The following is a 17,867-nucleotide window of genomic DNA, read 5'->3' as shown; positions in this document are numbered from 1 at the left end:
ATCGCAACCTCCGCCTCCCGGGGTGAGGCAATTCTCCTGCCTCAGCCTCCTGAGTAGCTGGGATTACAGGCACTCGCCACCGTGCCCAGGTAATTTTTTGTATTTTTAGTAGAGACGGGGTTTCACCATGTTGACCAGGATGGTCTCGATCTCTTGACCTCCTGATCCACCGGACTCCGCTTCTCAAAGTGCTGGGATTCCAGGCGTGAGCGACGACCCTCGGCCTTTTTTTTTTTGAGACAGAGTCTTACTCTGTTCCCCAGGCTGGAGTGCAGTGGTGCGATCTCAGCTCAGTGCAACCGCCGCCTCCCAGGTTCAAGCGATTCTCCTGCCTTGGCCTCCTGAGTAGCTGGAACCACAGGCATGCAACACCATGGCCAGCCAATTTTTTTGTTTGTTTTCTTTTTGAGACGGAGTTTCGCTCTTGTTACCCAGGCTGCAGTGCAATGACGCGATCTGGGCCCACCGCAACCTCTGCCACCCGGGTTCACGCAATTCTCCTGCCTCAGCCTCCTGAGTAGCTGGGATTACAGGCACGCGCCACCGTACCTAGCCAATTTTTTGTATTTTTAGTAGAGACGGGGTTTCACCATGTTGATCAGGATGGTCTCGATCTGTTGACCTCGTGATCCACCCGCCTCGGCCTTCGAAAGTGCTGGGATTACAGGCGTAAGCCAGCACGACTGGCCTTTTTTTTGTTGTTTTTTGAGACAGTCTTACTCTGTCTCCCAGGCTGGAGTGCAGTGGTTCCATCTCAGCCCATTGCAACCCCCGCCTCCCAGGTTCAAGCGATTCTCCCTCCTTGGTCTCCTGAGCAGCGGAACCACGGGCATGCACCACCACGGCCAGCAATTTTTTTTTTTTTCTTTTTTTGAGACGGAGTCTTAAACTGTCTCCCAGGCTGGAGTGCAGTGGTGCGATCTAAGCTCATTGCAACCCTCGCCTCCCAGGTACAAGCAATTCTCCTGCCTTGGCCACCTGAGTAGCTGCAACCACAGGCATGCACCACCATGGCCACCTAATTATTTTTTTTTTTTTGAGACGGAGTTTTGCTCTTGTTACCCAGACTGGAGTGCAATGGCGCCATTTCGGCTCACGGCAAGCTCCGTCTCCCGGGTTGAGGCAATCCTCCTGCCTCAGCCTCCTGAGGAGCTGGGATTACAGGCACGCGCCACCGTGCCCAGCTAATTTTTTGTATTTTTACTAGAGACAGGGTTTCATCATGTTGACCAGGATGGTCTCGATCTCTTCACCTCGTGATCCACCCGCCTCGGCCTACCAAAGTGCTGGAATTACAGGCGTGAGCCACCACGCCCGGCGTTTTTTGTTTTTGTTTTTTTTTTAATTAGCTGGCCATGGTGGTGCATTCCTATGTTTCCAGCTACTCGCGAGGCCAAGGCAGGAGAACCGCTTGAACCTGGGAGGCGGGGGTTGCAATGAGCTGAGATCGCAGCACTGCACTCCAGCCTGGGGAACAGAAGGCCGAGGGTCATGGCTCACGCCTGTAATCCCAGCACTTTGGGAGGCCGAGCTGGGTGGATAACGAGGTCAAGGGATTGAGACCAACCTGTTCAACGTGGTCAAACCGCGTCTCTACTGAAAATACAAAAAATTAGCTGGGCGAGGTGGTGCGTGCCTGTAATCCCAGCTACTCAGGAGGCTGAGGCAGGACAATTGCCAGAACCCGGGAGGCGGAGGTTTCGGTGAGCCGACATCGCGCCATAGCAGTCCAGCCTAGGTAACAAGAGTGAAACTCCGTCTCAAAAAAAAAAAAATAAAACAAAAATTTAGCTGGCCGTGGTGGTGCATGCCTGTGGTTCCAGCTACTCAGGAGGCCAAGGCAGGAGAATCGCTTGAACCTGGGAGGCGGAGGTTGCAATGAGCTGAGATGGCAGCATTGCACTCCAGCCTGGGAGACAGAGTAAGACTCTGTCTCAAAGAAAAAAAAGAAAAAGGCCGGGTGTGGTGGATTACGCCTGTAATCCCAGCACTTTGGGAGGCCGAGGCGGGTGGAGCACAAGGTGAAGAGATTGAGACCATCCTGGTCAACATGGTGAAACACTGTCTCTACTAAAAATACGAAAAATTAGCTGGGCACGGTGGCGCATGCCTGTGATCCCAGCTACTCAGGAGGCTGCGGCAAGAGAATTGCCTGAACCCGGGAAGCGGAGGTTGCGGTGAGCCGAGATCGCGTCATTGCACTCCAGCCTGGGTAGCAACAGCGAAACAGGGTCTCAAAAAAAAAAAAAAAAACAAACTTAGCTGGCCATGGTGCTGCATGCCTGTGGTTCCAGCTACTCAGGCGGCCAAGGCAGGAGAATCGCTTGAAACTGGGAGGCGGGGGTTACAGTGGGCCGAGATCGCGCCTTTGCACTCCAGCCTGGGTAACAAGAGCGAAACTCCGTCTCAAAAAAAAAAAAAATTAGCTGGCCGTGGTGGTGCATGCCTGTGGTTCCAGCTACTCAGGCGGCCAAGGCAGGAGAATCGCTTGAACCTGGCAGGCTGGGGTTGCAATGAGGTGATATCGCACCACGGCACTCCAGCCTGGGATACAGAGAAACTCTCTGTCTAAAAAAAAAAAAAAGGCTGCGCGTGGTGGCTGACGCCTGTAATCCCAGCACCTTGGGAGGCCAAGGCGGGTGGATCACGAGGTCAAGAGATCGAGACCATCCTGGTCAACGTGGTGAAACCCCGTCTCTACAAAAAATTCAAAAAATTAGCTGGGCACGGTGGCGCGTGCCTGTAATCCCAGCTACTAAGGAGGCTGAGGCAGGAGAATTGCCTCAACCCGGGAGGCGGAGGTTGCGGTGGGCCGAGATCGCGCCTTTGCACTCCAGTCTGGGTAACAAGAGCCAAACTCCGTCTCAAAAAAAAAAAAAAAATTAGCTGGCCGTGGTGGTGCATGCCTGTGGTTCCAGCTACTCAGGAGGCTAAGGCAGGAGAATGGCTTGACCTGGGAGGCGGGGGTGGCAATGAACTGAGATCGCATCACTGCACTCCAGCCTGAAAAAAAAAAAAAAAGAAAAAGAGCGGTGTTTTTCTCTTGTTACCCAGGGACGAGTCCAATGGCGCGATCTCGGCTCATCGCAACCTCCGCCTCCCGGGGTGAGGCAATTCTCCTGCCTCAGCCTCCTGAGTAGCTGGGATTACAGGCACTCGCCACCGTGCCCAGGTAATTTTTTGTATTTTTAGTAGAGACGGGGTTTCACCATGTTGACCAGGATGGTCTCGATCTCTTGACCTCCTGATCCACCGGACTCCGCTTCTCAAAGTGCTGGGATTCCAGGCGTGAGCGACGACCCTCGGCCTTTTTTTTTTTGAGACAGAGTCTTACTCTGTTCCCCAGGCTGGAGTGCAGTGGTGCGATCTCAGCTCAGTGCAACCGCCGCCTCCCAGGTTCAAGCGATTCTCCTGCCTTGGCCTCCTGAGTAGCTGGAACCACAGGCATGCAACACCATGGCCAGCCAATTTTTTTGTTTGTTTTCTTTTTGAGACGGAGTTTCGCTCTTGTTACCCAGGCTGCAGTGCAATGACGCGATCTGGGCCCACCGCAACCTCTGCCACCCGGGTTCACGCAATTCTCCTGCCTCAGCCTCCTGAGTAGCTGGGATTACAGGCACGCGCCACCGTACCTAGCCAATTTTTTGTATTTTTAGTAGAGACGGGGTTTCACCATGTTGATCAGGATGGTCTCGATCTGTTGACCTCGTGATCCACCCGCCTCGGCCTTCGAAAGTGCTGGGATTACAGGCGTAAGCCAGCACGACTGGCCTTTTTTTTGTTGTTTTTTGAGACAGTCTTACTCTGTCTCCCAGGCTGGAGTGCAGTGGTTCCATCTCAGCCCATTGCAACCCCCGCCTCCCAGGTTCAAGCGATTCTCCCTCCTTGGTCTCCTGAGCAGCGGAACCACGGGCATGCACCACCACGGCCAGCAATTTTTTTTTTTTTTCTTTTTTTGAGACGGAGTCTTAAACTGTCTCCCAGGCTGGAGTGCAGTGGTGCGATCTAAGCTCATTGCAACCCTCGCCTCCCAGGTACAAGTGATTCTCCTGCCTTGGCCACCTGAGTAGCTGCAACCACAGGCATGCACCACCATGGCCACCTAATTTTTTTTTTTTTTTTGAGACGGAGTTTTGCTCTTGTTACCCAGACTGGAGTGCAATGGCGCCATTTCGGCTCACGGCAAGCTCCGTCTCCCGGGTTGAGGCAATTCTCCTGCCTCAGCCTCCTGAGGAGCTGGGATTACAGGCACGCGCCACCGTGCCCGGCTAGTTTTTTGTATTTTTACTAGAGACAGGGTTTCATCATGTTGACCAGGATGGTCTCGATCTCTTCACCTCGTGATCCACCCGCCTCGGCCTACCAAAGTGCTGGGATTACAGGCGTGAGCCACCACGCCCGTCGTTTTTGTTTTTGTTTTTTTTTAATTAGCTGGCCATGGTGGTGCATTCCTGTGTTTCCAGCTACTCGGGAGGCTAAGGCAGGAGAATCGCTTGTACCTGGGAGGCAGGGGTGGCAATGAGCTGAGATCGCACCACTGCACTCCAGCCTGAAAAAGAAAAAAAAAAAAATTAGCTGGCCATGTTGGTGCATGCCTGTGGTTCCAGCTACTCAGGAGGCCAAGGCAGGAGAACCGCTTGAACCTGGGAGTCGGGGGTTGCAATGAGCTGAGATCCCACCACTGCACTCCAGCCTGAAAAAAAAAAAAAAAAAAAGGACGGATCGGGTGGCTCACACCTAGAATCCGACCACTTTGGGAGGCGGAGGCCGGTGGATCACGAGGTGAAGAGAATGAAACCATTCTGGTCAACACGGTGAAACCCCGTCTCTACTAAAAATACAAAAATTAGCTGGGCACGGTGGCGCGTGCCTCTAATCCCAGCTACTCAGGAGGCTGAGGCAGGAGAATTGCCTGAACCCGGGAGGCGTAGTGTGCGGTGAGCCGAGATCGCGCCATTGCACTCCCGCGTGAGTAACGAGAGCGAAATTCCGTCTCCAGAAAAAAAAAAAAAAAGAAAAGAAAGTCCTACTGCGCAAAAACGAAGCCCTTCTCTGGCTGCCTGCCCTCGGAGAGAAGTTGCGCTCCCTCAGGCTCCAGGGCTCCGGTGGCCTGCTGCCGCCCATTCCGGGCGCGTATCTGGAAGTCCAGAGCTGGGGCCCCGCCTTAGTCGCCTAAGCGACTCCAAAGCCCCGCCCCGCCGCGCTGCACTGCGCCCGCGCCGCTGCTCCACCGCCCCGTCTCGCTACACCGCGCCTGCGCCCCACTCTACCGTCCGGTCCCGCTCCACCGCGCCTGCGCCTGGCTCCACGGCCCCGCCCCGCTACGCGGCGCCTGCGTCCTGCTCCACTGCGTCTACGTAGCGAGCGCCAGTGTTGCAGTTGCAGTCCGTCGGGAGTAGTGCGCGGGTGGTCTCGCTATTGCGGAGTCGTTGGCGTCCGCCGCGAGGGAGCGTCGGCGTGGAGGCGCCTTCTGGCTCTGGCTAGGGCTGGCTGGAGCGCGAACGAGTAACGGCGGCAACTGCGGGCATGTGGACGGCGGCCTCAGCGGCCAGCAGGTAAGGTCCGCGCGGGGGAGGGTGGGTCTTGCAGGCCCGTGGCGGGGTGCGGGTTGCGGCGGCCTGGCCGAGGGTGCAGGCGAGCGCGGCCCGCGCGGGGTCCGGTGGGGAATTGTCCTTCCGGCGGCGCCCGCACCGCGCCCACTGCCGGCCGGTCCTCGGCGGGGACCCGGGCGGGGCGGGCCTCGGCCTCGGGGCGGGCGCGCGCTCCTTCTTCGCCGGCCCGTACTCCTCCGTCTTCCCATTTCCTCCACCCCCAGCCAACATGGCCGCCACTCTCCTGTCTCCACTTGCCTGGCCGTTGCCGGCCTCTTAGCGCGCGCTTTGTTTGAAGCAGAACTGGGAGGCCGGCGGGCTCGGGGGTGGCGGCGCTGTGCAGGCGGACGCGGGGACGGGGGAGGGGCCAGTTGGGTCACCCCGCGGACGCGGGCCTGCCCTCGGGCCACCCTTCCTAGGCCCGGGGGATGGCCGTGGTCCTTGCAAGCTGTAGGTTGCCGGAACGCCCATCGGCCAGTCCTCGCGCCGGCGCAGCTCCCTTCGTGATGCGCGCGGCGAAACTTGCGTGCTCTGGAGAGCCACGCACTTTTCTTCTCCTTAGTGAGTGGCCTTGGATGTATTCGTCTAGGAGTGTGTTGAAATTTGCAATGCGGGACCGCGCAGCCCCTCTGGTTTGGCTTTCTCCGGCGTCGATTGTGCGTTCTTGGTTTTACAGAGGTTTCTTTTGAGTAATGGCTTCAGTATTGTCAACCCCATACGCATTTGGAAGTTTGTTTATGCAATTGTTTTTACATTTCTCTTGTTATTTATAATGTTTGAATTAGATTTTGTGTTTTTGGAGAGATTTTCCGTACGTGGTGGAAGCGTTTTTAATCTTGGCAAATATGGATTGTCTATTTTATCATGTTGATCGGAAAGCAATACCAGGAACGTTGAAACGTTTTAAAGGCTTTCACTCTCCACTGACTTGTGCGAAAGACGACGTACATACTAAAACGGAAACACCTGTCTTTTTTTCTATTGGAGTTTTTTGGAAGAAATTCTGTGCAATCTGAAAAGATTGATGGAGGATACAGTAATTGCTGTCTACATCGCTTTTGTTAAGCAGTGTAAATTAGACAAACTTGGAGATTTATACCTGGACATACTGAGTTTTTGAACTGTCTTGAAGTGAAATTTTGGAAAGGGCAGGTAAAATGAGGCTTCTTCCAACCTTCCCCCGCCCCAGCTTGGTTAACAGGTAAACACCAAAATATTGTAATATCTGGTAATTTACAGAACGTTGGTTATCAGATTTGAAAATTATATATTAAGGTTGTACAATATTTGTATGTCAGAGTTACGGGTAGTAGGTCTTAGGCCGTAGAGTCTTATGAAAAATACGATTTTTTAATAATCTTCTGAGTAGCGAAATGGTAACTGTTACAATGGTTATGAATTGTCAAGGCAATAGGGCCGGTATATGTCTTCAGTCATGTTTTTATGCCTGAAATCCAGGAAACTGTGTAAATGGATGTTTCCTGAAACAGCCATTGCAGTGCCATATGTATCGGTGTCCTTCCAGTATATCTCAGATAATGGTGTGTCTCCCTTACTTGTGAACTGCAGGGTCGTGATATTGCTGTGGCTTGTCTGTGCCCCTCTGCATTTTGTGGGTAGTGTCTCACATTTGGCTATCATATTTATAAGATGAGTTATTAATTTGGTTTTAACTGGAAGAAATTTAGGTGGTTTTCACTTCCCAGTGACTTAACTGATTGTACGTAGTTACAACGTTAATGGTTGCACTCCTCAATTGCTAGCATCTTTTTTCTCGTGTTAGATATATATTCTTTTGGTTTATCATTTAAAAGAATATTGCTGAGAAAGCATATAAATGTTAAGATTGTATTTGTTTATATTTATTGGATGCTTAATTAAATGTTTTTTCTTTCCCTTTTCCTGAATGAAAAGAAACTGGGAGAAGAGAATCAACCATTTTGTGCAAGTACTTTGTTCAGTTGAGGAGACGTGGTATTGTGAAAACAGTGTAGTCTCTGGAGTTAGACCTGGAGTCAGAATGTATATCTAACATACTAGAAAAAAGATGCTTGGAAGAATGGCCTTCCAAGTCAGAAGCATCTGGGTTGAAATTGAGCTCCACTCCATACTGGGCCAAAGCTATGTAACTCATTCATCAGCAGCCTTTTCTTTTTTTTTTTTTTAAAGAAAAAAAATGTTTTTAATGTTACTCGAATGTGTCAGTTTTATTGTTTCTGTATACACACATTTGTTACTGAAAATTGCAAAAATAGCACATTGAAAGTCCTTTTATTGGAGTTCAAACTTCTGAAAACAAGAAAATTTAATGATACTGTAGCCAGACTACCCAGTGTTTTCTTTACATTGTTGCCCCACAAGTTGGTTTCCTCCGATTCTTGAAGTTGGGCTTCATCTCACTGACTTCAGGCTTCTGACACACATGGGAATCTTAGGAGCTACTGGCTCTTTGGGTCACGTCAGAGAGGAGAGCTTATTGAAAAGGATGTATTGAGCATCGTGGCTCACACCTGTAATCCCAGCACTTTGGGAGGCTGAGGCGGGTGGATTGCCTGAGATCAGGAGTTGTGAGACCAGCCTGGCCAACGTAGTGAAACCCCATGTTTACCAATAACACAGAAAAATTAGCTGGGTGGGATGGTGAGCGTCTCCCGGGTTCAAGCGATTCTCCTGCCTCAGCCTCCCGAGTAGCTGGGACTACAGGAGCATGCCACTATGGCTGGCTAGTTCTTTTTTTCTTTTTTCGTTTTTTTGGTAGGAGTTTTGCTCTTGCCGCCCAGGCTGGAGTGCGATGGCGCCATCTTGGCTCACCGCAACCTCTGCCTCCCGCGTTCGAGTGATTATCCTGCCTCAGCCTCTGGAGCAGCTGGGATTAGCCCAGCTAATTCATTTTTATTTTTATTTTTATTTTTGAGGTGGAGTTTTGCTGTTGTTGCCCGGAGTGCAGTGGCGCTATCCTGGCTCACTGCAACATCCACCTCTTGGGTTCAAGCGATTCTCCTGCCTCAGCCCCCTAAGTAGCTGGGATTACAGGCACACACTAGCACACCTGGCTAATTTTGTATTTTGAGTAGAAACAGGGTTTCTCTATGTTGGTCAGGCTGGTCTTGAACTCCTGGCCTCAGGTTATCCGTCCGCCTCGGCCTCCCAAAGTGCTGGGATTAGAGGTGTGAGCCACTGTGCCCTGCCTGCCCATGTCAGTTTTTAACATGAGTGTGCATGTAGTTGTTAGTATGTTCTTTTATTACCTGTTTAGTGACTACAGGATCTGTGGTTCTATGTTCTCTTTCAGTGCTGGCATTCTTAATTTGAATCTCCTCTATTATTTTAGCATCAGCAGATTGTGAAGTTTACTGATTGTATTAAAAGAACAATTTTAAGCTGCGTGCTGACCATCGTAAAGGACTGAGCCTTTCTTCATTCTTTCCCATGGCTCTGATGCACGGTTTCCAGATACCAGTTAGGAAAGAAGTTCCTGAGATGATGGAACTTGTGCTAGTCCCATAGGGCTGCTAGGACAAAGTGACCATAGACTTGGGGGAGCATATTAAAAACAGAAATGCATTAGTGACAGTCTGGGGGCTGGAAGTCCAAGGTTAGGGTCCCAGTGTGGTGAGGTTCTGGTGAGGGCTCTCTTCCTGGCTTGCAGATGACTGCCTTCTCACTGTGTCCTCGTGTCAGGGAGAGAGAGCTCTGGGGTCTCTGCTTCTTACCAGGGCCCTAATCCCAACATTAGGTCCCCACTCTCATGATCTCCTCTAACCCTGAAGAACTCCCAAAGGCCCCATCTCGAAATACCATCATCTATCCTGGATTAGGGCTTCAACACAGGAATTGGGCGGGAGAGGGGAACGAACGTTCAGTCTGTCAGAGCCCCCCAGTCGCCCCTACTGTCCCCGTTTAGGGGCAGATTTTAGGCCTCAGGCGGGACACAGAGGTGGAGGAAGCACACGTTCTGCCTCCTGGGAGTGGTTGAGCCAAAACAAGGACAGGGACGTGGGGCAGACAACAGCCAGTGGGGTAACCAGCAGGAGTCCCGAGGTGTCACTAAGCTGAGGTGTCACTTTCATCTTTAGGTGAGGAAGTTGACTGAGCACCCACACACAGCAGAGTACAGACCACGTTCCCTTCAAACACGGCTCACTTACCATTCCTCAACACTGCAAAGGGGAGGTGCTACCTCGTCTCCTGAGGATGGTCCTGGAGGTAGAGGAGTCACGGGAGTTGCGCACATCACCCACCAGTGACTCTTCACTCCCCACATTTTCCCCGATGGGCTGATGTGCGCTAAGCTGGGGATGCCTTGTCAAGATAAACTCTTCTTCCCAAAGGCCACAGAGGGCAGGCCTCTGACACTGCCCACATGGAGCAGAAGTGATGGGGCGGAGGGGCATCCGTCCAGCTGACTGGTGTATTCTGGGGGAGGATGGGGCCGGAGAGGCCCCAAACATGGCTCCCTTTGTCACTCGGCAGAGGGGCCAGACCGCCGTGTGCCAGACAGCTGTGCCCCACCAGCCTCTGTTGCTGGGCCAGCCCCTGGCACCATGACCACAGCTCTGCATACAGGCAGTGCCGGGACCAGTGCTCTGGCAGTCACCATGGTCCTGAGCCAACAAGGGCCCTGGGGAGGAATCGGAAGTCAGGCAGTGAAGAAGGTATTGGCCAGAAGGGAACCGGGGCGGGTGCCAGGTCCTGTCTGTGCTGGGATCTGAGATTCTGAGAGGTGGGTTAGGGGTAAGGGGGTAGAGGTCGGCCACATGGGGTGAGGGGAGTTCAGCAGAGATGAGGAGGACCGGACGATGTGGGAAAGAGCAGAGCATCCTCCCCAGCCTCAGTCCCTCTCCTGATGCAGTCATCATCTCACTCTTAGACTCCAGAAGTCTCCCTTCAGCCAACACCTGGCCCCCGAATCCCAGGGCACTTCCCAGACAGCCAGTGCCACATCCCAGGCAAGCCCTGCTCTGCTCTTGAGGTCTGTGCCTGGCAGAAGGGCGGCTGACCCTCGGCCCCTCTCGGCCTGGGTCCCAGCTCTCCCTGGCCCTGGGACCAGCAGACACAGCCACCCTGCGCCTGGCAGACTGGCCATGCTTGTACCTGTTTGTGATGGTGGATTGGGAGGGAACTGTTTGAGATACCAGTGTAAATCTGTGTCTGCATCAATTCCACACAAGAGTCGAGTTATCATATGGGAAGGGAATCATAGCTGTGGGGGGCTCCATGCAGCACCCCGAGGGCCCCTGAGGCCAGTCCCTGTGGCCACGGCAAGGAGCATCTGCTTCTGCCAGTTGGACAAGATTCTTTCCTGCCCAGAAACCGGCAGAAGGACTTTCTCTGCTCCCCACCCACCGTCGTATCCCAAACACACCCGTGTGGATGGATGCCTTGACATCTCCTCCCAGCCCAGGGCCTGAGCTCTTCCTGATGAGGGTTAAGCAGGAGCGGCCGCCTCTCCCCATGTCCATGTTGCGGGCAGTTGCCTTCTCCTCAGCTCCCACGGGGCAGAACAAGAGCCAGCCAGCTCTCAACATCCCAGGATTTTCCAGGGATGCTGATAACTAAAGCAGGCGGGGCCTTGTGAGTGGGTGGTGGGAGGGATCAGGGTTTCCTCAGCATCTGTCAGTCCCTGGAGCATCTGAAGGGGCAGCCTACACCTGGAGGAACGAGTGGGGCTGGCCCCCGTGGGTCCCCAGTGCCTGGCATCTCCCGGTCCCTCTGCTCTCCCAGACCCCCTCCACTGAGCAGCACAGCCCTGAGGACAGAGACAGCAGCCCAGAGAGCATTCCCAACACCACTATATTTATTCCTATTTACATAGGAGACCCCCTAGGCATTGCTCCCACCCCCTCCCCCTCCCCCCAGGCCCTCCCTTCTGGTTCAGCCACCCTCTCCTTCCCCTCCCTCCCTCCCCCACCCTTCCCTATCAAGCTAAGGCCCAGCAAATCCGCACTGGGGGAGAAGCTTTTGTCTGCTTTGGGGCAACAGATATCAGAGCCCCACCTCGGGGATTGGCACCAGAGAGCCTGCCGTGTCCCCCTACTGGCTGCAAGCCCGCTTCTTCTTCTTCTTCCTGGAGACCACGGGGTCACCCTTTCTCTTTTGAGGCCGCGAGGGGCCAGCCAGCCCCCAAGCCAGGGATTGCGCCCCAGAGACTCCGAGCCCAGGCCCTAGGTGGGGCGTCTGTTGAGCAGAGGATGGGCCTCCGAAGAGAGCTCGCTCCTGGGACTCGGTGGTGGGAGCCGCTGCTGGGCTGAGGCCTCCTCTCTGAGCAGAGGGAGACTGACGAGCTCCCTGGGGACCCTGTCCTCCTGGGCTGAGGTGGCCTTGGGTGGCAGGCAGGGAAGCCTGAGGCAGCTGGGCTTCCTGTCAAAGACAGAGGGTGTGGCTGTGCCGGGCATCCCGTTGGGCCTCACTCCAGTTTGCATCCTGACTCCCCTCCCTGGCTCCTCTCCATCCCGCTCCATCTGAACCTGCACCTCCCCACCTCGGAGTGGCTCCCCAAGAAGCCGAGCATGCCCCGCAGGGTGGGGTAGACAATCAGGTGGGGCTTGTGTGCCGGGTCCCTCCTGCCCCCGGGGTACCTGGGTTCCCCTCCCTCCCTGCTCTACCTGGGCAAGGGTGAGTCCTTCCTCCTGCTCCAGCTCCTGGCTTAGGGCCAAGAGATCCATCTGTGGATCTGGGGAAAGCAGTTCTTCCAGGAATCGGGGGTGAATGATGTCCTCCACCTGGAAACAGAAGGAAGACGGTGAGAGCTACCTGGGCAGGGAGTAACGTGGAGCCAAGGACACCTGGAGGAGATGCAGAAAGCAGCGAGCGCCCCGTCCCCACCCTTCTGGAGCTGTCTCATAGCATGGCGACCACCAGCTCCACACACAGACCACAGACCTGGTAGCATACACACATGCAGACAGAGACACACAAACAGACCCACATATGACACAGGAAAAGACACAGACACAAGTAACGTCCACACTCCACACTCACACCCACGCAGACACACAAAGAAACACAGTAAGAAATGACAGGCACAAACATACAGCAGAGCTTAATTCCAAGGACCTGCGAGTGACCCCCTTACCCACCCCGGAATCCTGCAGACCCCAGCACTTCAGGCCAGCCCACCTTGCTGAGGAAGTCTTCCTGTGAGCACAGCTTTTCAATGTAGCTCAGGAGGCCTGGGTCTTCCCATTGTGCCTCGAGCTCCCCCGTGGCCCCAGCGGGAGGCTCCAGCAGCTCCTCCATGATCTCCATATACTCCTGTACCAGTTCAGGGGGGATCTCCTCGGGGGCCTTGGTGTTCACTGGCCGCCGGGGCGGTAGTAGGTTGGTCTTGGTCTCTGCTGGCCGCTGGGGCCTGGGTGGCGGCAGGCAGGCAGGTGGGGCCTTGGGGCCGGCCTTCCTCGGAAGGTACACTGAGGCAGGGAGGGAGGAGGATGGGTGTGGTGAGGGCTGCTCCTCCTGCCCGCGCCACACGAGGGAGGGCAGGGCTTGGGGACATGAAGTGGGACCCAGCTGGGTCAGGACCACCTGAACCACAGCACCCCAGAGGAGACGCCGCAGGAGGGGCACATCTGAGACAGCATCGTTTGGGAGGAAGTTTGGAGCCACCGATATGCCGTGTACTCGACCCGCTCGTCCCTGTTCCTGGGTGGATTGTATGTTGAGTTTTGGACAGGCGAGGGGAGAGTAGCTAGGAAACCTGACCAGGTCAATACCCTCCTTGGTGACCATGGTCCGCCCACGAAGTGACCTGGTCAGTACCCAGCATATGCCCTTGGGAGCTGTCCTATTGGAGGAGCACATCCCTCTCTTGAAGGAAGGCATGGGGTGTGGGGACAGTGGCCTCCCTCGGCCCCTCTGGCCTTTGCCGTGGCTCCTATGGGAATGTGGGAAGCCGTACCTGGCTGCTTGACCACCTCAGGGGCCAACGGTTTCTGAGGTTCAAGCCTCGGCAGGGCTGGAGGAGGCAGGCACTGGGGCCCCTTCATCCGCTGTGAGTTCTGAAACCGCGTCTCCTCCTCAGCCTCAAACTCCAGGAACCTGGGGTGAAAAAGGTTACAGGCCGTGTTGAGAGGGTCCAGGCCCCCTGCCCCCAGGACCAGGCAGCAGCCGATGGCAGGGATGGGAAGGCGTGCCGTGGACGGGCTGTCCAGGCCCTGCCTGGGGCCTGTCCCCCAGTCCCAGAGGGAGCTGCTCCCAGAGTTCTGGGCTCTCCCTCCCTCACCCGGCCCCCGCAGAGCCCATGGCATCAACAGGGCTTCCTGACTCAAGTCAGGGCCACGAGGCCCAGGAGGGCACCAGGGGGACCCCTCCTCCTGGCTTCAGCTGGCCAGGGGTGGGGTTTATGGCAGAAGGTGTCAGGAATGTTGCCCAGATGCAGGAGTCCTGAGGTTGGGACTATGGGTCCCTGAAGTATAACCCAGGAGCACGAGGCCTGGGAGACCCCTGGTCAGGAGGAAGCAAAAGCTGGGCCCCTTTCCCCCAAGGCTGCTGTCTTTCTGTCTTAACGGAGGGGACTTCCCAGGAGCAAAGGCAGGGAGGCCAGAGATGGGTCTCATGGTGTCCTGGACGCAGGTGGCCCCTGACCCAGCGCAGGTTTCTCCAATCCTGGCCAGGCCGGGATGGGTGAAAACCGACTTGTGGCCACTGCTGTGAGGAGAGTGCATCCCGCTCTGTCTATAGTCGCCAGCCCTGCTTCTCCCCATCCTCACAGCTGGCGGTGATCTGCTTTGGGCTGTGATGCTGGCTGCTCCCTCCATGACCCCCAGTGTCAAGGCAGGGGTTGGCCCCAGGCCAAGCAGGGCGTGGCTTCCCACCAGGGCAGTATAGAGACCCCAGAGCACTCTAGGAGGGAGGAGCAGTTTCTTGAGAGAGGCAGGGGCCCAGGAGGGCCTGTGTTTGTCCACACCCTCATGCTCCACGCTGAGAAGCCACCATGGCCACCGGGCCTCTGTCACCCTCTCTTACCCTGCCATGCGGGCTCTGCCCCTGCATCCCAGACTCACTTTGCCGCCATCTGGTAATAGATGATCCTGTCAGACTTGCTGATGTGCTGCCATTCCCGCATGGCCCGCCACAGTTGCTCCTCCAGGGTCATGCTGGGCTTTCGCCGGGCCAGGGTTCTGAGAACTGGGCTGTAAGGCGGTGCAGTCAGTCCCAGTCCATAAGCCTACCCTCCATCCCAAGTCCACCTGGTCCCAACACCCGGCCCCTGTCCTCCCCACACCTGTCCTGCCATGTGTCCCCATCCTGTTTTCCCCCACGTGGGCTCCTCAGCCTCTAGGACACCCCCCCAAGATCAAACATCAACACAAGCCACTGGGTGGCCTCTCCTACTGCCCCTCGAGTCCTCAGTGTTGACAAGTGAACTCAGTACTATGGGTGGAACGTGTGTGTCCCCAGCATTCCTGTGCTGAAGCCCTGAGCCCCAGTGTGTCGGTTCTTGGAGTCAGTCAGGGTTAGAGCAGGTCATGAGGGTGGGTTCCTGTCATGGCATCCGAGCCCCGATAAGGGCAGGAGGAGACAGCAGGGCTGTCCCTCTCAGCCACAAGGGGACACGGCCAGAGGCAGCCCTCTCCAGCCAGGACACCAATCTGCTGTCGCCTTGATCTGGGACTTCCGGCCTCTGGAACTGGGAGACGTGACTGTGTCCTGATGAAGCACCCAGTCTGTAGGATTTGTTATGACAGAGCCCGAACTGACTGAGACAGCGCACACACAGAATGACCGGGGAGCGAGGGTTAACGTGCAGGTTCCAGGGCCCCAGGACTGAGCATTTAAGCAGCTTCCTGGGGACTCTGGAGTAAGGTAGCCCCTGGGGACATAGCCTCAGGGTCCTGGAGAGTAGTAGAAACCAGAACCAAAGCAGAGCGGCATCGAAGCCCACTCCACGCCAAGCCTGTGAGCCTGGGGTGACTCCACTCTGAGAATCAGGGTCCCCAGTGCACTGGGACTCAACTCCAAGGGAGAATGCAACCAGTTCCAGGATGCAGGGGTGGCAAGATTTTTGGGAACAATGATGGGGCCTCCTTACACCTACAGCCTGGGCAGGGGACTTGCCTAGGGAGTGGCCAGTGTGTTGCCTGGTGGTTGTGCTCAAGCTCCCGTGGAGTACGGGTTTGCTCATCAGCGGGGGACACAGGGTCACAGAGGCCCTGCAGGATGGAGAGAGGCAGGACTGGGACTGAATCGACAAACCCTCAGATCTGAGGCGTTGCTGCCTCAGTCACCACAGTCCACAGCCCTGAACTGCTGGGCTCGTGGGCTCGTGGACTCGTGGTGCACTGAGAGCCATCACTGGAGCCCGTGGCTTTGGGGAGCGCTGTCCTAGATGGCCTAGTTCCAATAGCGATAGCAATAGGGACAGTAATCATAACAGCTATCATGTAATGTGTCCCAGCATGTGCCGAGCACTGTGCTATGTGCCTCATATGTGAGCTCAAGTCACCTCCTCACCATCCTCTGAATGAAGCATCATTGTCCCTTCTTCTAGAAGGGATCGAGGGCCAAGCTGCAAATACCTGCCCAGCGTGGACCCTAGTGCGGGGCCCAAGACCATCCCTTGTGCAGGCTCCACCACCACTGTGCCAGCTGGACCTCAGCAGAACAGTGGGCGTGTGCCAGTTTCCTGCAGCTCCCACCCCCAGCTCCATGTGATGTGCCCCTGGCCTTTGCCACTCAGGTCAAGGGGAGGCACTGGGGTGCACTAAACCCAACCCGTGGCTCATGTTGGACCGAGAACCCTCTCTGATCTGGGTCTTCTGTAAACGTTGTCATGACAATGTTTGAAAGTAAGGATTGGCCGGACTCACAGGACAGTGAGGGGCAGGTGAGATGAGGCCCCTGAGAGTCTGTCCTGAGCGGCAGTCAGATTAATGTTGCTGAAAATGTGCCCTTCCATAGCTCCACCCATCACCTTTAAGACCACCCTGCAAGCTTCCCTGAACGGCGTGACCTCCCGTCCATCCAGCAGCCTCTTTACGGGTGAGCTGCGAGATGAGCTCCGGTGCCCCGAGGACACTCACATAAAGAAGCAGGAAAGCGCTTCCATGTCCGGACTCTGGGGAATGTGCCTCCGGGCCAGGGTCTTGTAGTGCTGCCAGAGTCGGAAGTTGTCATACACGCTCTTGCAGGAGTCGTCCGGTTGGGCCTTGGCCTGGGAGGGAGCCTGGCTGCCCTCTCCATGAGCCCCTTGTGGCCATGGACAAGCATTCCCTGGGGCCATGATGGGGGCCGGCTGGGGAGCCAGTGGTGGTGCTGGAGGAGGAAGGCTCTGGGACCAGCCTCCCTCGCAGGCCCGGGTGCCCCCAATGACGTGGGCAGCCCTAGCGGGCACCGCAGGGGCAGCTGCTAGGGGTCGGGGAGGTGGACAGGTGACACCCGCGCAGAGGGTGCCTGGAGCCTGCCAGACGAGGGGTGCCTGAGTTAGGACCAAGGTCTGTGCCTGAGGGGCCTTCATAGGCCCCGCTTCTGTCTTTATCTGGAGAAGGGCGTTGGAAGCCCCAGCCCAATTCAGGCCTTGGCCATCCTGTCCTGCCACCAGAGGGGTGCTGGGGAAGGCAGACAGCACCAGAGAGCTGCCTGGAGGAACCACTGTAATCACGAGGGTCGGCCCGTGTGCTGGGCTGGGAGCAGGTGTGGTGAAGGGCAGAGCCGTGAACACTGGCATGGAGGTGCCAGGGTTCTTGGTCACACTTGGCTCCAGCACTGGGCATGCTGTGGAGACAAAGGAAAGAGGTGAATGAGCTGGGGTCTCCAGGTCCGCACTAGTCACTGGGAATCAGAGGGGTGTCCCAACAGCTGAGGGTGTGGGACAAGGAAACTCTGCAGCTTGTAAGTGTCCGTGAGTGTGTATCGCATGCTCTGTTCCTCCACGGGAGGGTCGCTTCACTAGAGAGCCTGGCCCTGGCTCCACTAGACTCCCTGACCCCTGTCTGCCAAGAAGCAACAGCCAAGCCTTCGCTGCCTCTGAGGGTCTCCCTGGCAGACCCTGTGAGCCTTACAGGCATCTCCCAAGCCATGGGTCAGGGATGAATCTCTCGCCGGCTTGGTGGCCCTCAGCATGCTCAGCAGCAGGTGAGGGGCCTCCCCCAGGGCAGTGCTATGCGCTCAGAAGGCGTATAGGAAGCCAGAAGATTCCTAATATTATGGTCGTGTCTCCTCTTCAGTCTTCCTTTTCCTGAAGCTCTTGAAAACCCCTTTCTGTCCTAGCTCAGCACAACAAAATAAAACCACTGATTAGAGTGGGTGTGGCGATTCATGCCTGTAATCCCAGCACTT

Source organism: Aotus nancymaae, unplaced genomic scaffold (assembly GCF_030222135.1).
Source record: "Aotus nancymaae isolate 86718 unplaced genomic scaffold, 86718_ANA_hifiasm-v0.15.2.pri h1tg000260l, whole genome shotgun sequence".
In the NCBI taxonomy this organism is placed as follows: Eukaryota; Metazoa; Chordata; class Mammalia; order Primates; family Aotidae; genus Aotus; species Aotus nancymaae.
This window is presented reverse-complemented; position numbering follows the sequence as displayed.